A 27419-nucleotide genomic window follows, 5' to 3' on the forward strand; every position below is an offset into this window, starting at 1 on the left:
GAGCCATGTCTGTGACCTACACCACAGCTAATGGCAACGCCAGGTCCTTAACCCGCTGAGCGAGGCCAGGGATCAAACCCGCAACCTCAGATTAGTTTCTGCTGTGTCACAATGGGAACTCCACCATCTTCAGTTTTGAGCAGAGAAACCTGACCTGCAGAGAAATTAAATAATTTACCCAGTGTCACACATCTACTGAGAGCCAGAGTCAAGAGCCAAACAGGCATCTAAGAGGTATAAAGAGATTCTTCATACACTGCCCTTCAACAACAGTGTGTTCTGAAGGTATTAGAGGAAATGGACCAGGTGAATCTCTAAGCCACTGATCTGGAGCCCTGGCATACCAAGCCTTGAGTTGGGCCTGTATATGAGTTCCACATCACGTGAGACAGTAAATTTGCTTATTGTCTTCCTTCATTTGCATTTTATGCAAGGTTTTTAATCACCTGCAGCTGAAGATAATTACTCTTCCTAGATTTCCCTCATCATCCTTTCTTGCCTTCCCTCAACTCTTCCTTCTCTGTAGAGATGAAAATGTAGATATGGTCTGGACATCCAGTCAGGGTTACCCAGAATAATTTTGATTTCTTTTACCCATGTTTCAATTCCCTTGTGTATTAATAGCACATAGTAATATTTTACAGCATTGGAGCATGTTCTTCACTTACTATGGACACCATCTGCTCCTGCTCCCATCGCCAATCTGCATGCTGCTCTCTATAATACAATGCGCATGGTTCACTTTCAATATTGTCATTATTCCCTTCTTATTTTATTCTCTGCAACATGGTAAGATTTTACAATGTTTTATCATTCTACTAGCACATCTTGAAAAATGAGAAACTCCTTTGAGTAAGAGCATATAAAGTTTTAATGCTTTTAAAATTTTTATTTTATTTTGATTTCTTGGCTGACATTATCTTACTGGGTTTTATTATAGACTTTAGTCTTATTCAGTGCTGACACACATTGCAGTGTGGAGACTTTTCATTGCAGAATCCTAGTTAACGACAGAAACTCACCATACATTTCATTAAAGGATTACAAACATTTGCATGCTTCATATAGTTCACTAACTTTTCCAGGTTTCTTCATAAACACATAAAATGTTTACAGACAGATCTTTCAAAGGATTTTGGTTGTGGGGTGATTTTTTTCCCTAAATTTTCATAACATCTTATAAACATATAATTTTCTATATTTGGTAAACAAAGTAGAAATATATGGGCTGTTATGCAAGTAGTAGAGTCATGCCAGACAACTGTGTAACTTTTAAAGCAAAATCACACCACCTACCTACTACTAACACCTTATAAGTAAATAAAAGTATTATTTTTTCATACTCAGCAAACACTGAAAATTAATTTCAAATTATTTATGAACAAAAGCATGCACTGATAACTCAAACCCTGAGTAATTAGATGACAATTCTGCAAAAAGCAACCCTCAAACTATTTTCTCTTTGTGAAACTTCATTCTGACAAAGATAATGATTGATCAAATTCTTCTCTTCAAAGGTGAATTCTAACAACACAATTGTTATACAGTGAGGCTACACCACCTATTCGAAATTCTAAGCTCAAGATCCAAACATGATTTTAAAGAATTATTGTATAGTGTACCTCGACCATAGGGTATTTACAACTTCTTGCTTGATTTTTAAATAGCCTTTCTGATCTCCCTGTGAGAGTTTAAAACCTTTAGAAAGCGAGCTGTGAAGGCGGTGCTTCTCGGCTCTTCCCAGCAGACTATGGTTTTCAAAGTGTGGCCCCCAGAGAGTGTCATCAGTGTTTCCTGGAAACTTGTCAGATATGGAAATTCTCTGACCCCATTTCAGACCTATTGAATTTGAAGCTAGAGGATGGAGCCCAACAACTTGTATTTTAACAAGTCTTCTAGGGATTATGACGCACCTTCAAATTTGAGAACCTCTGATGTTAGACAACTTAATTAGTCTTTGTCCATTGTCTTGAATTCCAAATCTGTTTAACTCCGAAAAGCTGTTAGAAATCTGCAGTCTGCATTCAACTTGAGGTATTGCTGACTAGTTAGATTTTGATTATAGTTTATTGAGTTTTAGAGTATTCTTAGTAAATGTCATCCCTATCCTTAATTACGTGTATTATTTAATTGCTTCTTATAACTGCCGGCAAGAATCAGTCTCAAAATTTCCTTTTAGAACTTTTAAATTATCCATATGTTGCATATTCGCTTGTGCTGCTACATAAATGGAATAAACACACAGCAGATAAATCTGCCTTTTCTCCCTACCGCCTATTTCTTAAAGGCAAATTCATCTGCCATTTTTCTACAAAAAATAATTCAAAACTGCTTTGCGTTACAAGTTACTTTTACTTTGCTTCTCACCATATTCCTAATTGCCCAACAGTGCAGGATTTGGAGTGATGTTACCACATTTTGAACCTCAGCCAGGCTGCCCACTTGAGCTCTGAACAGTAAATTCTTTTTAATCAGGTTTTGCTCCTTGATTTCAGTCCATAGTATTCTACATTCTGAGAGCCTCACATATTTTCATCGAATTACCAGTTTTAACATTATAGACATTGATTTTACTTTTCCCGGAATGATTTGATCATAGTAACAATTTATGAGTGTAGAATTAAGGACAAATTGCCTCTCAAAGCCACAAATTAATATAGTCATACCTATTGAATTTAGGCATGTTTAGAGAACTTGAAATCAAGTATGTATAGATTCACAAGGTTAATGTACTTTACTTCTTATTGGAGACTTCTACTTCCATAAATAGCTACTTGCTAGTAAGGGGTGTCATGTGCTACTTACTAGTAAGAGGTGTCATGTGTTTCAAAAGTCCATATTTTCTTTTTTCTTCATATCCTGAATAAAAGAGAAATCAAAAGAGTAGCAAACTTGGAATCCAAATATCTGATTGTTCTTCCATATTGTATACACATGTTTAAGTACACACACACTCAAAGAAAATTTTGCAAAATACTGCCACCCTGGAATTTCCTTTAAATGCTTAGTCACTTATATTAACTCACTGCTTACAAAAGAATTTAACCAAAAATAAATAAACATTGGCATGGACAAGAAAATCATAAGGACATTGATACAGTCTGTAGTTTCTTTTTTTTTTAGATTTACCTTCAAGGTTCTCACACATTTCTTAATCAAATAAGGTAGAGGGATGCTGTCAAATTAAACTTGTTAGGAATTATTCAGCTAACTTACACTTAACTCAATTACACCTGCATTACTACTGAGTAGTGAAATGACCTGTTACTTTTGCTAATAAAAGAGGGGACACTTTCAATTCAAAATGTAATGGAGTTAAATTTCATGAGCAGGAAAGTATAAAATAATTATTAGAGAAATGCAAATCAAAGCTGCTATGAAGTACCACCTCACACCAGTCAGAATGGCCATCATTAGTAAGTCTACAAATAACAAATCACAGAGAGGGTGTGGAGAAAAAAGTGTACCCTCCTATAATGTTGGTGAGAATGTAAATTGGTACAATCACTATGGAAAACAGTATGGAGGTACCTCAGAAAACTAAATATACAACTACCATTTGATCTAGCAGTCCCACTTCTGGGCATATATCCAGACAAAACTTTCATTGAAAAAGATATATGCAACCCCTATGTTAATTTCAGCCCTATTCACAATGGCCAAGACATGTCAACAACCTAAATGTCCATCCACAGATGAATGGATTAAGAAGATTTGGTACATATACACAATGGAATACTACCCAGCCATAAAAAGAACAAAATAATGCCCTTTGCAGCAATAAGGATGGAACTAGAGATTCTCATACTAAGTGAAGTCAGAAAGAGAAAGACAAATACCGTACGATATCACTTATATTTGGAATCTAATACATGGCACAAATGAACCTATCTATAGAAAAGAAAAAAACTCACAGACATGGAGAACATACTTGTGGTTGCCAAGGGAGAGGGGAAGGGAGTGAGATAGACTGGGAGTTTGGGGTTAGTAGATGCAAACTATTGCATTTGGAGTGGATAGGCAATGAGGTCCTGCTGGGTGGCACAGGGAAATCTATCTAATCACTTGTGATGGAACATGATGGAAGATATAATGAGAAAAAGAATAGTATATGTATATATAACTGTGTCACTTTGCTGTACAGAAGAAATTGACAGAACACTGTAAATCAACTATAATAAAAATAATAAAATGACATTTATGTTTATGTATTATACTTATATTTTTATATTTTATAAAGTGACATGCACACATGACTAACATATATTACATATCAAACACCTGAAACTTAGGAGTAAAGGGTCCTTTTATAATTTTTTTAGTTTTTCCCCAAACACATTCATCCTTAGACATTAATTTATCCCTTACATGATTCTCTCACCCAATATTTATTATTGATCCTTAAAACTTGGACATGAATTCCATGTGTAGTACTGACTAGTTAGTCATCACTATTTAAAAATAGAATAAAAACAAGGAAAAGTATCACTTTAAGATGGAACCAGTGAAAACACGTAGAATAAGTTTAGAAATGTCTTAATGGTATTAACATGATGCTATGTCTTTTTACCTTTGTTTCTAAATGAGATAAACTTCATTTTAAATTATAAAAAAGGAAACTGAATACAAAAGAAAACTTGTTTCATGTCAAATAGATGATTCTTTTCTATAGGAATTATCATATCCTGAAAGAGTCCTCTAAACTTAATAGATCATGGAAAACAGAAAGAGGCTGGAGTTATGTATTTTTTAACTGTGCTTCAATTAAGATGATATTGATCCACTCCTTGCTGTGAAAGATGAGACTGCTAGTGTTGATTTTCTCCCACATATCCATGATATCTATATTATTCTTATATTATAATGATTTATAAATTTTACGTTTTTCCTGTAACTATAACTCCCACAATTTGGTATTAATTTCATGATAAAGTGATTTAATAATTGTATTTATTTATCCACTTCTTTTCAGGAATCTTCATTTTAATCTTTTCAACTGTCCGAATTTCAAAATTGTAATGAGATGCAAACTATCTCCCCAATACATAACAGAACAAAAAGGACTTACAGGTATTCTACTTAGGTGTTTTATGATTGAAACAGCTGCTTGATATTGAAATGATCCCTTGTACCTAACAATACATTTTTCAGTTAAAACTTCCTTCAGAAATGTGTGGGCACTGGTCTGAATTTTTCTTCTTCAAAGTGATTTAATTTTTCTCCCTGGATGACAAAAAACTTATTTTTTATGCTTCCATTTCAATCATTTAACCAGGATATGTGTTTCCTAGAATATGGTGCTTTTTTCCAACTTTAGATTGTTCTTTCATTTCAGGGGGAAAAAATTATATATTTAAATCCTTGTTAATTTGGATTCTCTACTTTGGTATAGAAATTATTTTTATTTCGAATCATAGTTATCTACCTTCTCTGTACAGCAAAGGAAATCATAAAAAAAAGACAACCTACAGAATGGGAGAAAATAGTCGTAAACAAAGCAAACAACAAAGACTTAATCTCCAAAACATACAAACTCATACAACTCAACAACAACAAAAAAAAACAATTGGAAAATGGGCAGAAGATCTAAACAGACATTTCTCCAAAGACGACAGATAGTCAAAAAGCACATGAAAAGATGCTAAACATCACTAATAATTAGAGATATGCATATAAAGATTACAATGAGGCACCACCTCAAACCAGTCAGAAAGGCCGTCATCAGAAAGTCTACGAAAAATAAATGGTGGAGAGGGCATGGAGAAAGGGAACTCTCCTACATGTTGGTGGGAATGTAAATTGGTACAACCACTATTGAAAACAGTATGGAGGTTCCTCAGAAAACTGAATATAGAACTAACAAACCATCTAGCAATCCCACTCCTGTGCATATATCTGGACAAAACTATAATTCAAAAATATACATGCACCCCTATGTTCATAGCAGCACTATTCACAAAAGCCAAGTCTTGGAAACAACCTAAATGTTCATAGAAAGATGAAATGATAAAGAAGTGGTATGTATATGCAATGGAATACTACTCAGCCATAAAAAATAATGGAAGAGTGCCATTCACAGCAGCATGGATGCAACTAGAGATTACCATACTAAGTAAATTAAGTCAGAAAAAGAAGGACAAATATAATATGATTTCATTTATATGTGAGATCTAAAATATGGCACAAAGGAACCTATCTACAAAACAGAAACAGACTCATAGGCATAGGGAACAGACTTGTGGTTGCCAGGATGGGGAGGGAAGCGGGATGGACTAGAAGTTTGGGGTTAGTAGATGCAAACTATTACATTTAGAATGGATAAGCAATGAGGTCCTACTTTACAGCGCAAGGAACTATATCCAACCTCCTGTGATACACCATGATGGAAGATAATATATAAAAAAGACTGTATATACATGAGTAGAAATTTGCATATTATAATCAACTATACTTTAATAAAAATAAAAATAAAAAAGTTGTCTACTCTCTACATCTACTAGGTTTTCTGTAATTGTTGTAATCTTTTTGTAGTTTTATCTGCATTGACTAGGATTCTTTCAGCCACCCCTCCATGTTAGTAATTTCATTTTTCAGTCATTTTGATTTTCTCCCTTTAGGATAGTTATTCTTAATTTAATATGTTCTGTTTGGTTCCCAATATGTTTATTTTTTTATGATCTGCAACCTTTATTTATTTATTTATTTATCTTTTTAGGGCTGCAACTGTGGCATGTGGAAGTTCACAGGCTAGGGCTTGAGTCAGAGCTGCAGTTGCCAGCCTACATCACAGTCACAGCAACATGGGATTCAAGCCATGTCTGTGACATTTACCACCACAGCTCAGGGCAACACCAGATCCTTAACCCACTGAGCAAGGCCAGGGATTGAAACCATGTCCTCATGGATACTAGCCAGGTTCATTAACACTGAGCCACAACAGGAACTCCTGCTACCTCAATTTTAATCATGTATTATTTAATCATCTCATCTCTGAGATCTAGTTTTTTGAATACATAAATTTATAATGTAAAACATACATGGGGAATGATATTCCCTCCTTGGGTTATGGTTTATTCTAAGTTGGTTAACTTATTTCTTGTGTCACCTCTTTCCTGCCTTTCTTCCTTCCTTTTCTTCCTTTTTCCCCATGGTTACCATGCCATTTCTTTTCATCTTTTTAGTACTCAGTTTCTCTAGATGTGTTTTTTTTTCCTAGTATTGTATAGGTGACTTCTTGTCTGTCTCTGCTCTCACCATGCCAAAGACATATCTATTCAACTTTGAGCAGCTGCAGTCACAAGACAGGTTATATTCTGCCTTCTCACATCACTCTACCCCTTACCTCCTCCTGCTACCATAACTTGAGATCATAGAAGAGGAAGAAAAGTTTAATTCCTCCAGTGATCTGCTTTTGTTAAAATTACTCAGCCTCCACTCACTCTTGGGAGAGTTTGTTAAATGATGCCTTGTTAGGGTCCACTCCTAGAAGACAAAACTTATCAAAGATAAGCAAAGCTGGACATCTGTTAAAGCAGTAAAAACATATTTATTATCTACTGACAGTAGGGAAAAGAGCTGAGCTCAATTCTGATTTGTGCAAGGGTGACTGGGTCTTTTAAATAGAGATTGAGGGAGAGGGAAGGGGAACAAATGAAGGTGGAGGCAGGCACAGGTAAAATCACAGAAGTAAAATTATAAAGGGTTAGTAAGTGAAAATGTGTGAGGGCCTCTTTAATTGTTACCTGGCACTTATGAAAGTGAGGATTCTACCCTCCTACAGAGGCTGGGAGACAGAGTCCCTATCCTTCCTAATGGTCACATTTCAAAGAAATGATTTTCAGGTCACTGATAAAGATACTTCTGAGGCATAGGAGACATATATACATTGCCAAGGGATAGAGGAAGGAATCACAACCACATATCCTTTTTAGTAAATGTTCTAAGAGAAGTAGGTCAGGGGCCTACCTTTAGGTATTGGCTAGGACAATCCATTAATTCATTTGACAGCCCTGAGATTTCTAAGACTAAAACTCAAAAGGGGGGTTGGGTCATTCCAGGAACCACCTTGGGCTGCTAGAAGCCAGGGTTAGGGTTGGCCAAGTCTTTTAGTTTGGGGATTTGGATGGAGGGCTGTGCTCAGTGTTTTTGCAGTTCTCAAACTTCAGAATTCAAACTGCTCTCAGTTTAGCAAGGCCTGGAAATTTCATTCCCATTAAGAAGGGTCAGCTCTCTGTTTCTCTTTCCTCTCCTTGAGGAGCATTTTTCCTAAGTCCATAGTCACAAGATGGTCACAATAAGAATACTCACTTTCTTTATTTCCAATCTGGGGAAAAATATTTCCCAGAATAGTTTTCAACTTACCAGTGTATATAGAGTGCCTTCAGGATGGCGGATGGGTTTCTGGAATAAAAGTTGTCCCCCTCAGAGCTGACCCAGAATTCTCTTTTTCTTTCTTTGGCTAGCACTGGATTATGCCTCAGATAATACTGAAATTTACCTGATTCTTGTTCTCCCAGAAAACAATGCTTAAGAAACCCTCTATACTTTTGGGGCCCTAGAAATGGCTAACTGCAAAGTACCAAGCAGCCTTTGACTTTCAAAGGTAAGACTCACCTTCATAAAGACTTTCCTTAACAACACTCCTGTTTTATAGAAACCCAGGTTTTCTCTTGGTTGAGAAGGTCCTCTCTCATACATGTTTCCCCATTGCAAAAGGGTGAATACAATTGTCTTAGTTCATTTTGCCTTTCACATTCTCAACTTATACATAATACTATTTGTAACTTTCTGTTCTTAAGGTTTTGTATTTTACCTTAAATATTTCAGGGAAAGATTATGTGCAGAGGTAACCTGGAAATCTAGTTGTAACATTTGAATTGTTATGTTCTACACTGGCAAACAACCTTTGAAGATGCAATGTCAACCAGCCAGGCAACCCTAACTGTTAGCCTGGACCATGTGCTCTTAATACATACTTAAATCTTGTTAATGATGAGTCACTCAGGCATTCAATTATTAGAAATAAAAAAATACACTGATGTAACGCAGTGAGTGTCATAAATGAAGGGGCAGGAGGACTTGGGGAGAGAGCAATGAGTATCATCAATGAAGGGGTTTCTTTCCCATATATTATGAGAAGCGTGATTCACATTTGTCTCCTCTCCTCTCCCCCAGCTTATCTTGCTCCTACTGCAGTGGCTTGCTCAATGTAAGTACCACAAACATATTTCTAGCTCAGATATTCCCCATTTGTTGTTCAGCTCCTGGAATTCTCTCCCCTGGATATCTACAGAGCTGTGCTCTCTGAATTTCTATACCCAGTTTAGAAAGACATTTCCTTATGTCATAAAGAAAATAGAGATATTTCCTTACCATCAAAATCCCTTTCTCATTTACCCTGACTTTTTATCTATTCCATAGTAGGCTCTAAACGAATGTTTGTTGAATGAATACTTCTTTTGTACTTACCATCTGTCTTTTCATCTCCATTAAAACTTCTTGAAGTCAAATAAAGGACACTGGGGTGATTATGCATTTAAATTGGAGTAGTATTTCTGTATCCTATAAACCCAATTAAAAGAAAAACTCTAGAAACTAAAAGTGATATGTAGTGAGGATCTATTCTTAAGGATGATTTAAAGCTTACACCAAAAATCTAATTTTAACCCTACGCAACTTTTATATAATGACAGAAAATCTGGGTTTGTAGGAAAGTATTTAGGTAGATAAGAATTTGATAGAGGGTTCTAGTCAGTCTGGCTTTCTCTATTTAACATATTTATTTCTCCTTATGGAATTATTAATATTTTAAGATTAACAAATCATCAATAAAATGAAAAGGCAAGCTACTGAATGGGAGAAAATATTTTAAAATCACAAATTTGACAAGGAGTTAATATCCTAAATTTATAAAGAACTCATATAGCTCAATAGCAAAAAAAAAAAAAATCCAATATTTAAAATGTACAAAAGATCTGACACCTTTTTAGATATTTTTCTAAAGAAGGCATACAGGAGTTCCCGTTGTGGCGCAGTGGTTAATGAATCTGACTAGGAACCATGAAGTTGAGGGTTCAATCCCTGCCCTTGCTCAGTGGGTTAACGATCCGGTGTTGCCTTGAGCTGTGGTGTAGGTTGCAGACACAGGCCAGCAGCTACAGCTCTGATTTGACCCCTAGCCTGGGAACCTCCATATGCCGCAGGAGCGGCCCAAGAAATGGCAAAAAGACAAAAAAAAAGAAGGCATATAATGGCCAACAAGTACATGAAAAGATGCTTGACATCAATAATCACCGGAAAAATGTAAATAAGAAGCACAATGAGATATTAACTTCATGGTCTTTAGAACGGCCATTCTCAAAAAGACAAGAAATAACAAGCGTTGGCAAGGATGTGTAGAAAGGGAAACCCTTATGCACTGCTGGGAATATAATCTGATGCAGCCACTATGGAAGAAAGTATGGAGATTCCCCCAAAATTAAAAACAGAACTACCATATGATCTAGCAGTTTTGTTCCTGGATATTTATCTGAAGAAAATGAAAACACTACATCAAAAAGATATATGTACTCCACGTTCACTGTGGTACCATTTACACTAGCAAAGACATGGAAACAAAGTAAGTGTTCACTGATGGATGAATAGATAAGGAAAGTGTGGTATATCCATATAATCAAGTATTATTCTGCCATTAAAAAAAAATGAAATCTTGCCATTTGTGACAACATGGATGGACCTTGAGGGCATTATACTAAGTGAAGTAAGTCAAAGACAAATATTATATCACTTATATGTGTAATCTAAAACAAAACCAAAAGTAAACAAACAAAAAAAACTCATATATAAAGAGAACAGAATGGTGTTAGCCAGAGGCAGGGAGTAGAGAGTGGGAGAAATGGGCAAAGGGGGTCCAAAGGTACAAACTTCCAATTATAAAATAAGTAAATTACGGGTATGTAGCGTATAGCACAGTGACTATAGTTAATAATACTGTAGTGCATAATTGAAAGTTGCTAAGAGAGTAAATCTTAAAAGTTCTCACCATAAGAAAAAAAAAGTTGTAATTAAGTTTATGGATAGTAACTAGATTTATTGTGGTGATCATTTCACAATGTATACAAAGATCAGATCATTATGTTGTACACCTGAGACTAAACTAATACAATGTATAGTATAATATCAATTATACCTCAACTTTAAAGTAAATAAATAAATAAAGGACAAAGGACAACAATAAACATTTTGAGAAGTAGGGTTGTTCAGCTTTCATGGCATTTCATCCCAAAATAACACTCTGGGGTATCTCATAATCACAGACATCCTTGATTAACTCAGCAGTGGGCAATGCCAAAGATTTGGCACTGCAACATCACTAAAAGGGATGTTGTAAGCTGTCCTCCCTCATTCTACATTTACAGAGAACTGTCTATGATTTAAAGTTTATAGCCAAAATCTAATTTTAACCACATATAACTTTCAGAAAATAACAGAAAATCTTTGTTTCTAGGAGAATATCCAGAAAGCCAAAAGTGTGATAGAGAATTCCATTCAGTCTCTTTTTCTCTATTTAACATATTCATTTTTCCTTCTGATATTATTGGTATTTTAAGATAACTTTTTTCTAAATCTAGGAAAAAAATCATAGTGAATGTCAACTAATTTTTGGAGAGAAGAAAAAGTAGGTGACATTTTTCTTTCTTCAAAGACAGAAAGACATGATCACTCATATTAAGTGTAATACATTTCTAATCACAGTTTTCCTTGATGTAGGCTACCTGATGCAACTAAATTTCTTTTATTTATTTATTTCATTGGCCATGGCGTGCAGTTGCTTGATGTGGAATCACAGTTCTCAGGGATTGAACCTAGGTTGCAGCAGTAAAAGGCCTGAGTCCTAACCACTAGACATCAGGGAACTTCCATTAAGACCATTTTTAAACTTTATGGTAAATTTCACATATTTTATGAGGAGTAAAAATGCATCATAAAAAAGTTTTACTAACAGAACACTTGCCAAGATAAAATTGTTGAATGATTCCTTGTAATTTCAATGTTGCTATCAGTATTAACTGAACTCCTGAAATCTAAGAAGCAAGGAAGATTTTGAAACAGCAGTGCGTCCGTTTTAAAGGACATAATTTTAATTTTTCTCTGAACAAGTCTGTTGTAGGAATTAATGAGGACATTTGTAATGCAATTTGTTCTTCCTCAGAGAAGGTATTATCTCTTAAAGGAGCAAGAATAAGATGTAACTCTATTCATTAGTTCCAATTCTCACAAAAGTTGTGAGAACTCTCTAGACAAGGGCTTACAGAAAGAACATTACATGGATAAAAGATTTTATATCCCAAAGTGATTGAGGATATAATACAGGCTATAATTTTCATCCCTTAATAGGACTTGTCATTCAGGAATATAAATTCTATACAAATATGAACTAACTAAAACTTTTAAGCTACTCTTAGGGGATCCTCAAGTGCTTTGGCCTTTGTTTAGAGCTATGCAAACTAATGATATTAAGGTAAGAGAAAAATCCATGGCTACTTACTATGCAGCTGCCAAATATGGTCTCCATTATGTTTTATTAACTTTAAGGAGGCACAGCTTATATACTATAAAATTCATCCATTTAATATGTATGATTCCATGATTTTAGTAAATTAACAGTGTTGTATCCAATCATTTGTGATAGAACATGATGGAAGATAATATGATAATATAACTGGTTCATGTTGCTGTACAGCATTAATTGACAAAACATTATAAATCAACTATACTTCAATAAAAAAAAGTTTAAAAAATGCTATATAACCATCTCCATATTCAATGTTAGACATTTCTATAACTCAAGGTTTACTTCATTCCCATTCACAATTAACCCCCACTCCCATTCCCAGTCTAAGGTAACCATTGACCTGTTTTCTGTCTCTGTCAAATTGTTCTTTAAATATTTTATATAAATTCAATTATACAACATGTAATCTTTTGCACCTGCCTTCTTTTACTTAGCATGATGTGTTTGAGGTTCATTCATGTTGCATGTAAGAGTAGTTTCTTCCTTTTCATTGTTGAGTTTCATTGTTCCATTACATGAATATACTACACATCTGTCTTTTCACCGGTCTGTGGACATTTGAGTTATTTCCAGTTGTTGCTATTATGACTAATGTTTTGAACACCTACTTATATATCTTTGTGCAGATTTTCATTTCCCCTGGGTAGATCCTTAGGAGTGCAACTGCTAGGGTATATGGTAAGTTTATGTTTAACTTTTTAAGAAATTATTTTCCAAAAACTGGAAACCACCAATCACAAAGGTTCCGGTTTCTGTAAATAGTATTTTCTGACTTTCGTGCTATATGCATTCTAGAAGGTGTGAAGTATTATTTTGTTGTGATTTTAATTTTTATTTTCCTAATGAGTAACGATGATAAGCACCTTTTCATCAGCCCATTTGTATTCTTTGGTGAAATGTCTATACAATGTTTTTGCCCATCTTCAAATGGGTTATTTGTCTTGGTATTAAGTTCTAAGATTAGATATATAAATACAAGTCCCTTATCAGATATATGATTTTCAAATATTTTCTCCCAGCCTGTAGCTTGTCTTTTCATTTTTTCAATGGTCTCTTTTGAAGCAATAAAGTTTTGATTTTATGAAGACCAATTTATGATTTCTTTTTCTTTTATGGATTAAGCTTTTACTGTTGTATTGAGAACTCTACCTAATTTAAGGTCAAACATTTTTTCTATGTTTCAGAGCTTAATAATTTTAGCTCTGAAATTTAGATATATGTTTCATCTTGAATGAATTTTTATACATGGTGTGAAGTTCATTCTTGGCATGGGGATATTCAATTTTCCCAGCCCTGTTTATTGAAAATATTTTTCTTTCTCAGTGAAATGTCTTGACATCTTTGTTAAAAATCAATTAGCCATGAATCTAACAGTTTATTTCTGAAATCTCACTTATATTCCAATGGTCTATATGTCTAGCCTTATGCTAGTACCACACAGTTTTGTTTTTTTTTTTTTTTTAAGGCTGCATGTGTCACAGGAATGCCAGATCTGGGATCTGAGCCGCAACTGCAAACTACACCACAGCTTACAGCAATGCCAGATCCTTAACCCACTGAGCAAGGATTGAACCCATATCCTCACAGATACTATATTGGGTTCTTAACCTGCTGAGCCACAACAGGAATTCCAACACAGTCTTGATTACTGCTGTCTTGTAGTAAGTTTTGAAATAGAGAAGTGCGAGTCCTCCAACTTTGTTCTTTTTCAGTAATGTTTTGGCTATTCAGGATCTCTCACATTTCCAAATGAGTTTTAGAATTAGCTTGTCAAGTTCTAAAATGATTCCTGCTGAGAGAGTCATAAAGACTTCACTGAATTTGTAGATCAATTTGGGGAGAATTGCCATTTTTACCATATAGAATATTATCATCCTTGAATGTGAACTGTCTTTCAATTGACTCAGATATTCTTTGTTTTTATTTTTTTATTTGTTTTTTAGGGCCATGCCCATGGCATGTGGAAGTTCCCAGGCTAGGGTCGAAACGGAGCTACACCTGCCGCCCTGCACCACAGCCATAGCACCACAGGATCTGAGCCACGTCTGCGACCTACACCACAACTCATGGCAATGCTGGATCCCTTACCCAAAGAGCAAGGCCAGGGACCAAATTCACCTCTTCATGGATACTAGTCAGGCTCCTTACTGCTGAGCCACAATGGGAACTGCCTGATTCAGATATTCTCTCTGCAGTGTGTATGGTTTTTGGTCTACAAGTCTTGTGCTTTTTTTGTTAAAATTTATTTCTATGTATTTTATTAACTTTGATAATATTGTGAATGGAATCATTTTCTTAATTTCATTTTGTGTTGTTTGTTATTAGTATATAGCAATACACTTCAGGTTTTTATTGAATCTTATATCTGACCGCCTTGCCATTCTCATTTCTTAGTTCTAGAAGTTTTTTGTTGACTCCTTTGGGTTCTATAGAGAGAAAATATTTTCTACATAGACAATTATGTTACTTGTGAATAAACATAGCTTTTTAGCTTTACTTCTGTTCCAATCTGATTTTGTTTTGTTTTGTTTTGTTTCACCTTATTGCATTAGCTAAAACTTCTAGTGCAAAGAAATGATGAGAACAAGCATCTTGTTCTGTATCTCCTCTTAGAGAGAGGGCATTTTATCTTTTACAATTAAGGATTATGTTAGCTATGGGGTTTTCATAGATGCCCTTTATCTCCCTTATTGTTTGAAGCCGCCATGGCACATAAAATATATATTCTTGTCTAGACTTACTTTTCTCTCTTGCCCTTAAAATCATCTGTCAGTGCCAGCCCAGGCAGTTATCATGGGCTTTTTGAAAACATGGGTAGATATTTGATGAGAAGGAAAAGGGATGTTGCTACAAGGCCAATGGAAAAGATTACTAAAGCCCAAATGTTTTTTTTAATATATTTTGGTATATATCACTGTAACAACTTGCTATATTACAAAATCTGAATGATTTGTTAAGAACTTGGGGCTTTTTAGAACACTATCCATAGCATTGTATTTAGTCATGTGCCTCAACTAACACTTCATTGAATATTACATAAGCTGGATTTACTTAGCTTTTTCCAAAATTTATAGTTATAAGTATTATTTTAAGATATATAAAAAACATTTATTATTATAAAGCTGAAAAACAAGGCACATATGTACAAAAACAAGTATAACTTCATTTACATTTGTAAAACTAGGACCCTTAATACACACAGAGACATACACACATGCATAATAAATATCTATAATAATTTTTTGTGTTATTCTTTATAACTATGCTTAAAATGTATAATTTATTTTAAATGGCTTTAAATGACTTAACACTTTAAAAAAATCAAACAAGATATAAGTACATACTGTGAAAATTAAATAGACAGTGCTAGTTGTTTATATTACCCTGACTCTCATACTTTTCTTGTGAAGACAAACTCTTTTATTCAAGATACCCATGTATACTTTAAGAATGCATACATCCCAAGGCTCCTTTGCAGCTCAATGAGCCCTTGTGGCTTACCTCCCACAAACAAGACAAAAGCAGAAGTTACTGGGTGGGTTTCCAAGAAATTACTTCCTAGATAAAAAGAAAGAGTCTCAGAGAGGAGGCAAATTTGCCCTACAATTTCACTCATTTTTCTGCTGCTTGGAATGTAAACTAAATTTGGTGAGGTAGCCATCTTCATACTGACAAAAACTAAGCCTGCACTTCAAGAGATGCAGAGCAGGGAGGAAAAAGCATCTCAGTTCCTTGAGCAGATGCACTGGCTTTTGCTTGCCATTAATCAGCTCCTGTTTTGTGAAAACAAAGAAGCAAATCTACTTACAAGAAATAAAATCTTGCCTGCCCTATCAGTAAACAAAGGATCATTATAGTCACCTCCAAGCCAGTGAGCCCTGAGGGAGCTCAGGAAGAAAACAAAGAATACCTGCCATCTTGCAGCCACCAGACTGCAGCCACTCCCTATGGTGTACCCTGAGGGAACTCAGAATGTGGAAACACAGGACACTGGCCCCAGAGAGCTGAGGTGCATATCAAAGGAATGATTTCAGTGAGCCCAGACTCTTGGATCTTCCCACAACTAGAAAAGAACTAAATTCCTTAATTTGAGATACCTGGTTTCTTTCAGTAACAGTATTTTTTTGTTCCTACTATTTGCCCTTTGTTACAAAACCCATATATTCTAGTGCCTCCCCTGACCCCCTTGCCTCCTGGGAAAGGTTTCCTCAGGGTTACCTGAGATGCTGCCTCCCAGGCTTAAGTCCTCATCTTTCCCCAAATAAAACTTAACTCTCGACTTTTAGGTTGTACATGTATTTTTTTTTTTAGTGGACATACTTCAGATTTGGTTAAGGAACCATACTAAACTTCTGTTACATGCAATTGAATATTCTCCTTAAATAAGACACCTTCCGTCAACTGGCCCTCGGTACCCCAGTCTCCCTTCCCAGAAATAACTGCAACTATGTGTTATTACTGTAGTCTTCCAAAGAAATTTTATGCATTTTATTTCATTTTAAAGTGATGATAAGAATTTTATTTATATCTTCAAATTCATGATGCATTTTGAGGACACTGGATTACCTCCCAGAAATGTTTAATATAACTTAAATCTTATTTACTTTCTATATAAAATTTAAAATGGAAATATATCAGGCAATTATATCTTGATTTGGAATATGATCAATGAGTTTCCTAGTATTTTTTAAGTCTTCCTTTTTTAATCTAAAAGGAAGGCCTAGTGAACAACTCAGAAGAGAGTTAACAACACAGAGAACTTTTTTCAAGACCAAAATCTTTGGGAAGAAAAATTTAGTACTAAGGACTTGAAGAAAATATACTAATTCTGTAATATTTAAAACTTTAAAACATTCTAGAAACAAAGATTTCTGCTACCGGCTATGCAAAATACCTGTGTGTCAGACTAACCTTCCAACAAACTATACAAGCTAGATAAAATATATAGAAAGCAATTTTATGAAAGCATCAAAGAACAATCAAGACAGACAAAGAGGAATCAAGATCCAGGAAACAAGAGACAAGGAAAGAGACTGGACATGCATTTACTACTATTTTTCCTCTAGAGGACTTTGCTTATCTTCTTTGGGTCTCAAGGCCTAATCAAACTGCGGTGGCAACTTGCATTAGTCTCACTAGGATGAAGAGGCAAACAGTGGAGTTCAGACCTACAAAGACAATCAATACTCCAGATGCCAAGACCCCAGAATTTGAGAATATCAAAGAATTCTAATCCATAAGGTTGTTGATCTGCACTCAACTTTTCCTTGAGAAATGAGTGGAGTGAGAGTCCTTAAAAACCAATGAAAAAGCAGAGGCAAAGATGATGTCAAGCATATATGTGGGCACTCTCACAGTGCTTGGGAGACAAATATGGGAGTCTAGGGCCTCTGAAATGTTATACCCTAAGAATAAGGCAAACAAATGTAAATCAAAATTTCCAAAGCTTAAAATACAGCCTTGAGTCATAATGATATATGATGAGATTGAGATTGAAACAGGAGATAGATGTGTCCCAGGCTGAACAAATGTAATCTGTTCCCTGTGAACAGATACCTTCAAGATAAAAGCTGCATCCTGCTTGGATAAAAGATAGAGACCATCTATTTTTCACTCTTGAGGTCAAGGAGATCCCTGGAACTACACACTCACAGAAAGGTTCCTCAGGGGTCAGAGAAAGGAGGGGCATCAGACCATAGTACATCCTCTTAACCTCCCAGAGACCCTTGTGCTAAAATCCATCCTTAGGGCAGGGCCCTGAGGCAGGTCCAAGCAAGATGAAGAAAGAAGACAGACTAGGAAGCCAAGAAGGACTGCCCTCATCCAAGTGATTTAATCCACTTCCAAAGTGTATGTAGCTCTCTCTCTCTGTTGCTTTTTCCATCTCTTTCTCTCTATCCCCCTCCACCATACCCCCCAGCCTGCCTGTGCGTTCTTTGCACCTATCTTCTTTCTTATTTCTTTATAAACCTTGCCTGTGCAATTTCCACACCTATCTTCTCTCTCTTCTATCTTTAAATAAATACTTATTTGCCTCACTACCCTCAGTCTTTCTGCCAAGTTCTTTCTCCAAAGGGACAAAGTTCTGTAGACTTACATCAAGTGGTTAGGGTTCAGCATTCTCACCTGACAGCCACCCAAGAACAAGATGATATGCTTTGATTCTAACTGCATGTTAGAAAACACCAAATTCATTGAGTGGCATTTCACCCAATATTATGACTCATTTTAAGAAATAAGACAAAAATGACCAAAAGCCAAGAGAAGAAATTATATACAAACAAATAAAAGTGATATTGACTTTAGCAGATACAGATTTTAAAATAACTATGATTAATATATTCAATAAAATAAAGGAAAATGTGGAAATTTTCACTAGCAAGCTGGCACATATAAAAAGGTGAATCATATAGCAGTTTTAGAACTGAAATATACTAAAATTAGTTAATAGATGGCTTAACTACAGAATAAACAATCCAGAAGAAAATATAAGTGAACTAGGAGATAAATCATATTTTAGATGAAAGCACAGTGAAGTATGTAAACATGGAAAAGAACATGAGGCATAAAGGATATCATTATTTCAAAGAAAAAAAAAGAGAGAATGGAACAGAATTATTATAGACAGGATGTTGATTTTCCTACCCTGTTTCATAAACTAACAAATGAGGCTCAAAGATATTAAGCATTATTCCAAAATTACATAAAATTAGCATCTGAAACAGTCTAGTTTCAAAACAAGGTCTTACTCCAAAGTTATGCTCTATTCTAAGCCATGGTACTGTGATAGATTTGGAAGTGATTTTTGCAGTTTTGCATTCTATCAGACTCCCTGATGTGTCATACTTTTAAATAATTTGCACATGAATATATGCTTTGGGAAAAAAGCATACACACAAAAAATATCTCCCCCCCACCCAAAAAAAAAATTCCATGTCCTGTTAGGGTCTACCCCTCTCTTGGTACTTCCCTCTAATTTAGCCCTGACAAACCCTATTGCCATGGAATCTCTTCAATTTACTTGAATCTAGTGTTTCCCAAGCTTGTTTGAATTCAGATTTACCCTCTGACCCCCTACACAAATTTTAATGACATAAATCCAATAAGTAAACAATGTATCATGAAAGTTAAAGGCTTATTTTTTCTTTTAATCTATCTTGAGACTCCCTTAACAGCAACTTCTTTTTCAGTGTAACTCTGTCACTTTACTTCAGAGACTCTCCAAATTTCTCCAATGAAGCAATTTTTATTTTCCCAAGAATTATGATATCTTGGGGTAAAGCAAAATGGGGGAGAGGAGACAAGAAAATAATATTGACTAGAAAATCTATTTAGGCGGAAGCCATGGATTCATGACTCTCTCCACTGATAGTCTTGACAGCTGGTAAGGAAAGAAGATTTTAAAAGAACAGTGTCAAGTTAGACAAGTGGATTGCAATTAACTTGATGGTTATGTCTTTGCCAGTCTTCAAACTGCCTATGTCTCTCTGTCCCACCCTCGATCTTTCATTGTAATTTTGCACAACATTTTACCTCCTCTGGAAAAATATACCTGAATAATAGAGATGACCTAAGATGTTTCTGTACTCATACTACCTCTCTACACAAACACACAGCCAGCCTTGGGACTCCCTTTTAATTCATTTGTTTAACAGAGGAAGAAATTACTGTAAAAATCTTGACCATGTGTCAGAATTTTTTAAATTAAAATTTCAACTATTTTCTTACAAGTTAAAGTTATTTATAAGAGAGATTACATTTTAAAATTCAATTATCACAAAATAATCCAAAGCTTCAAATGAGAGTCATGAAAAAAGAAAGTATGGTCTTGCCGAAATGAATTTCAATAGACACACATTAAAAAGTCTAAATTAAAACCTGTCTAGGTAAGACAAAAGGTCTAAATTAAAACCTTTCTAGGTAAAGAGAAAAGTTGATATTCAAAGTCAGAAAAGGCAGTCTTTCCTCAAACACACTTTTAAAAATGTATCAGTCAAAAAAGAGTCAAATCCAGAAAATAACTTCAAATGCATTGTTATCCACAGGAAAATCATGAGCAGAATCATTCAAATTGACTCCCTTTCAACTCATAAGACAAAATAATTATTAGTGATGAATAGTCTGAGTCACCTGTTCTCCTAAATTAAACACAATGGCCTACTTAAGGGGTACATGCATGCACGCACACACACACGCACGCACACGCGCGCACACACACACACACACCCCCTAGCAAAAAGATTTGAAATTTTTATCTGCTGTTGAAAGACGTAGTGAGGAGGATAATATATAATTGACAGTTAGGAAAAGTCAATGAACCATATCATGATTGTTGGTAATGAAACCCCTCTGCAATTCATTCTTTCAATTTAATTATGTGCACTTTCTCAATAAATACTAGTTTATTACCCACATCTAGGAAACAAGCATTTCTCAACTAAATTAGATTCTATACTGAGCTTTCTTTGCATCTCTATTATATCAAACTCATTCAATAATATTTAGAAACAGCTATGTTTCAAGCCCCATGCTCTCTGTTGGGGGATTCAAAGAAAAACAAGACATGGGTGCTGCCAGCAAGGAGTCCTGATCTGCTGAAATCTACTGAGTTAATCTTAATTGGAATTGAGGTCACACTGCATTAGAAAATGTTTTAAGAGGATGTTAAATATAAAAGGAAACCTTCACTTTTAGAAAATTTTTATTTCATGAATATTGCGTAACAATTTTTTTTTAAAGATGTTCATGGGCTTTCAAAGTATGAGTTGGTGCAAGTATTTAGTATATTTTGTAATCTGAATTACAGAGGAATGCTTGATTCTTACTTTTTTCCCCAGCTATCATGGAAAAAGGCATTTGAAGGTGAATGACTAGCATCATGAATAAACTCAATTGTTCAGCAGACAGTTCTTTAATTATAAATCTTTAAATGTTTGGGAGGACTGCATTTTACTTGAGTTCCTTTCACACAAAGACAAATTATAAAAATACAACTTTCGTGTCCTAAAATTAGGGGAAGATATTGCTAAAGAAGGCCAAATAGCAAATTCTTTTTTAAAAAGTATACATAATGGTACATTTTTATATGGTGTCTTTTCCATAACATTTAAAATCATATTTATGCAGTGAAGATGGCAAAGTGTCTGACTATTAAAAATATATTCTTTCTGCAGTACAAACCACTTCTACAAAGTAATGCTGGATATGTTTCAAGTCAGTAACTCTAATGGCATTCTTCAATTTCTCATATTACCAAGCCCTCAGAACAAAAGTGCCACTATCAATAGGGTGCAGATTTTCTCACCAACTCATTTTGATTTCCACTGAAACTTTTTCTTCACACTTTCATGGACTTTCTAAAAAGTCTTCAAGCTTTTAAAACATTGGATGTGAAGACTAAAGCCAGCAGCTATTTATTTGGGAAATAAATTATCCTAATCTCTTACAGCCATTTCCACACCACAAAAATGAAGAGAAGAAATGAATAACAACAACGAGAGGGACAACTGAGCAGTGAAAAAATGAAGCCCAGTTTGGAGGGAGATAGTTTTAGATGTCCAAATGAGGATTTAATGGAAAATTCAGGAGTGTCCCAAACTAGGTATCTAGTGTGCAGTTGTTAAAATGTAATAGGCTGGCCTAGTGATACTAGCTTAGGAATATATAATATCAGTCTTAACAATGCAAACTTATATAGGGAACACATATTTCTAACCAAAGTATCAAATGCATTCCTCATATCCCTCAATACTTACTAACACATACTCCCTGCTTGCATCAGAGTCCCTAGAAGGGCATGTCACAAAACAGACCCGTCATCTTCAACTCCAGAGCTTCTGTTCTGGGATGGGGCCCCCAAACTTGCATTTCTAACAAGCTTCCAGGTGTACTGATTGGTTGACATTACAAAATACTACCGTGAATGGGTGGCTTAAACAAATAGAAATTCACTTCTAGAGGTTCTGGAGTCTGGGAAGTACACATAAAGGTGCCAGTAAGGTAGGTTTCGTTCTGAGACCTCATCTGTTGGCCTGTAGGCAGCCACCATCTCACCGTGTGCTCATATGACTACTTTGGGCACATTCAGACAGAGAGAGAGATAGATCTCATCTGTCTGTTTCTCTTCTTATAAGGACACAAGTTACAGCATATTAGAGCCCCAACCTTAAGACCTAATTTAACCTTAATTACTATCTAAGAATCCCACCTCCAAATAGAGTCAGAATGGGTGTTAGGGCTTCAAGATATGAATGGGGGGAGGGGGACATGGTTAAGTCCCTAATACCATATGATGCTGTTGCTACCATGGTTTAAGAAACCACACTTTGAGAATACGTTAGGTACTGCAATGAATATAAAAGTATGTTTGCAAAGGATATTGCCCTCAGTAAGTTTCCACCACAGCGTTTTCAGGACACAGGTCCAACAAACATTAAATATTTAGAAAGCACAGTAAGACCATATAAAATACTTAATGTTGTGCATGTGTCAAAAAGTAAATTATATATATGAAAATACCCAGGTTATTACTCTTTCTTGGGTGTGTTCTCATGGATTCTTTCTTGGGTGTGTTCTCATGGATTCTAGTTGGATTCGTTAACAATGGGAACTCCGAGTATTTTAATTGCTCTAAAAATCCTATGTGCTCTGCCTATTCATCTCTCCACCTCACCACTCCTGACCTTTTTACCATCTTCATACTTTTGCCTTTTCCAGAACGTCACGTAGTTGGAACCATACAGTACGTAGATTTTTCAGACTGGCTTCTTTCACCTAGTAACGTGTACTTAAGTTTCCTCCATGTCTTTTCATGGTTTGATAGCTCATTTCTTTTTTAGCACTGAATGATATTCCATTGTCTGGATGTATTACAGTTTACTTACACATTCACCTACTACAGGACATTTTGGTTGCTTCCACGTTTTAACAATTTTGAATGGTGCTGTTATAAAGATCTGCATGGACCTTTTTGTGTAGACATAAATTTACAACTCCTCTGGGTAAATACAAAGGAGTGTGATTTCTGGATCCTATGATAAAAGTATGCTAGCTTTGTAAGAAACCATTCAACTATATTCCAAAATAGTTGTGCCGTTACATGTGGAGCAGCAGTGTGTAAGAGCTCCTGCTTCTCCATTGCCTCACCAGCATTTGGTGCTGTCAGTGTTCTGGAGTTTGGCCATTCTAAACAATGTGTGGTAGCACTGAATTGTTGTTTTAAGTTATATTGCCTTAATGACATATGATGTGGAAACATCTTTTGATATACTTATTTGCCATCTGTGTATCTTCTTTGATGAAGGGTCTGTTATGGTCTTTGGCTCATTTTAATCAGGTTGTTTGTTTTCTTACTGCTGAGTTTTTAGATTCCATTGTCTATTTTGGATAACAGTGCTTTATCAGATATGTCATTTGCAAATATTTTCTCCCAGTCTGTGGTCTGCTTTCTTCTCTTGACATTGTCTTTCACAGAACAGACATTTTTAATTTTAAGAAGTCTTTCTTTTATGGATTGTGTCTTTGGTGTTATATCTAAAATGTCATCACCATACCTAAGGTCATCTATCTAGATTTTCTCCTATATTATGCCTAGGTATTTCATAGTTTTATATTTATGTCTATGATTTGCTTTGAGTTCCTTTTTGTGAAAGGTGTAAGGTCTGTGTTTAGATTCTTTTTTTTTTACACTGGATATCTAGTTCTCACAACACCATTTCTTGAAAAGATGATCTTTGTTCCATTGTACTGCCTTTATTTCTTTTCCAAAGATGAGTTGAATATTTATGTTGGTCTATTTCTGAGCTGTCTTTTCTGTACCATTAATTTGTCTATTCTTTCATCAATAGCAAACTTTGATTACTATAACTTTATAGCAAGTCTTTAAATGGGATAGTGTCAGTCCTCCAATATTTTCTCTCCTTCAATACTGTGTTGACTATTTTGTCTTTAACCTTTCCATATAAACTTAAGAATCAGATTATCAATATTTGTAAAAAACTTCTTGAGATTTTTTTTAGATTACATTAAATCTATAGATCAAATTGGTAAGAACTGACATCTTGACAATAACAAGTATTCCTATCCACAAACATGGAACCTATCTTTATTTCTTTGATTTTGTTCAGAGTTTGTAGTTTCTTTTATAAATATGACAAAATATCTAAGATCTACATGTAAATACTTCACTTTTGGGGGTGCAACTGTAAATGCTACTTCATTTTTCATCAAATTCCACTTGTTCATTGCTGTTTGGGGGGATTTTAATTGTAAAATATTGGTGACCACTGACATTAATTATTTCTTAGAATCCTAATGCAGGAAAATCTTTAATTTTTGGCTTACAAAAAAGAATCTATAATCACCCTCCATATTACAAACTGTTAGTGCCAAATAGCAAAGCTCAAATGAGTTATGGACAGAAGTTTTTCTAGTTAGATGTGTATTCTGTGCATTTATTCAATATCATCAAGAAATCATTTGTCAGAATTTTGCACTTTAGAAGATTATTTAACTTAATTTGTATAACAGTTTAACTGTAAGTACTTCTGGTGTATAAAAATATGCTCTTATGATGCTTTATTTCCCTTTTGTCCACTCTTAGCAGAAAGAATGGATATGATTTTCCTTGCAGTATTATTTTAATGTAATAAATAACATCTATGATTTTATAGTTATGACATACATATACGAATTACTTTTTTAAGGTAAACCTTAAATATATACTAATGTACCCCAAGGATTATATCAGTAAACTTTATTTTTGTAGCCTTAGTTCATAATGAGTAAAAGTAGGTATGTCTTATTTATTCTACTTCATAATTAAAAGAATAACCTATCTTGCAAATGACATATAAAATTAAAAAAAATGACACTCAAGACTTTTATGGGGTGGGGGAGGAGAGGATAATATGTTAATCTATGTGCTCAGAAAAAATCCTCATCTCATTTTAATGGGAACACTTTTACAAGGCATGAAGAAAACCTGTGCTTCTTGGAATTCCTCCCGGAATATATTTCCTGAGGTGGTTAACTTCTATAAACAAGTTTCTACTGAAGATGCTATCATAAGCAAAATGCTTGTGAAGGGAGCCGTGATGGTACAAAAATGTATAGATGTTTATTCAACATGAGAATACAACTGATAACATTATTGCCAGGCAAAAGCATAGGGACTAACATGTTTAGCACCAATACTGACTGAGCTTGTTCACTAGGAAGGCATATTGTAATGATATGATAGTAGGTCTATGAAATAAAATATGAAGTGTCTCTTGTTTTCAGCTGTGAGATTGTAAGAATGCCATTGGAATTATCTGTTTCTAAAGGCTAGGAAGATCTCATCCCTGGATATCCATTTAAGCACTATTCCCTGAGGGTTTTTTCTTAGAAATCTCACTCATTTTCTGCTGTAATATAGAATTCTGCATTTTGGGGTTTTCTTCAGTCAGTTTTATTAATTTTTTTCCCTAGAAAATGTCATTGCTAGAAAGAGGGATTCAAATTTGTTGCCATAAGAACTTCTTTTCATATTTAAAAACTCCTTTGTATATGTGGTTATATATTTTTCTTACTCATAATCTCATATACTTCAACTTTAGTTCTTTATTCTAGGCCAGCACTGGCAGTTTTGTATAATTTATTGTTCTTTTAAAGTTTTAAGTTCTATTAATTTCCCATTTTCCAAGTTATTTATTTTAATTCTATCATAGCATTATCTGCTCTTTCAAAAAAATTTACTATTCTTCTTAGTAATGTATATTTTAACATTTTCAAAAATTTTGGAATTAATTTTTTTTACTTGGGTCAAAAATTTAAATTTGCATAGGATAGAGTTGTACAGTGAAAAATCTTCCTCTTTCCCATGTGGTTCACAACCCACTTCCTCCCTGAATGCCGCTGTTAATAATTCTTGTGTATCCTTCCAAAGATTTAAAGGCAAAGAGTAATAAATATAATTATCTCCTCCCTTATCTAACAAAAGAACTTCAATACACTGTTTTTCAGTTTGCTTTTACTTAAATTATTTCTTAGCGATCTTTCTGTATCAATATATAAAGAACCTCTTTATCCTTTTATCCAGTTTTATATTACTTATGGGTTTTCCATGATTAGTTTAACCAGTATTCCATGGACAGATATTTTTATTGTTTACTGTAAACAATGGACAAATAAAATCTTTTAACATAGTATATCTGTAGGACAATTCAACAAAGTGGGGCTTAATCTCCAAAATGTACAAACAACTCTTACAACTCAACAATAAAAAAAACTACCCAATCAAAAAATGGGTAGAAGACCTAAGTAGACATTCTTCAAAAGAAGACATACGGATGGCTAGCTGGCACATTAAAAAAATGCTCAACATCACTATTAGAGAACTGTAAATCAAAGCTGCAATGAGGTACCACCTCACACTGTTCAGAATGGTTATCATTAATAAACCTACAAATAACAAATGCTGGAGAGGATGTGGAGAAAAGGGAACCCTCCTATACTGGTGGTGCAAATATAAATTGGTAAACCACTATGGAAAACAGTATGGTGGTTCCTCAGAAAACTCAGTATAGAACTACCATATCATCTAGCAATCCCACTCCTGGGCATATATCTAGACAAAACTACAATTCAAAAAGATGCATGCATCCCTTCCCTATGTTCATAGCAGCACTATTCACAATAGCCAAGATGTGGAAACACCCTAAATGTCCATTGACAGATGAACGGAGTAAGAAAATGTGGTACAAATAGAATACTATTCAGCCATAAAAATGAATGAAATAATGCCATTTGCAGCAACATGGATGCAACTAGAGCTTATCATACTAAGTGAAATAAGAAAGAGAAA

At 34.7% G+C, this 27419-nt stretch overlaps 1 long non-coding RNA gene across 1 annotated transcript in view; it reads right to left on the reverse strand.

The window, feature by feature from the left end:
• Nucleotides 1-2860, reverse strand: part of LOC125118672 (uncharacterized) — a 39440-nt gene extending 36580 nt beyond the window's left edge. The window contains exon 1 of the long non-coding RNA XR_007132869.1: nt 2806-2860. This is a non-coding gene — a long non-coding RNA (uncharacterized LOC125118672). The remainder of the gene's footprint in view (nt 1-2805) is intronic.
• Nucleotides 2861-27419: the final 24559 nt, after the last annotated feature.

This window comes from Phacochoerus africanus, chromosome X, assembly GCF_016906955.1.
Source record: "Phacochoerus africanus isolate WHEZ1 chromosome X, ROS_Pafr_v1, whole genome shotgun sequence".
NCBI lineage: Eukaryota > Metazoa > Chordata > Mammalia > Artiodactyla > Suidae > Phacochoerus > Phacochoerus africanus.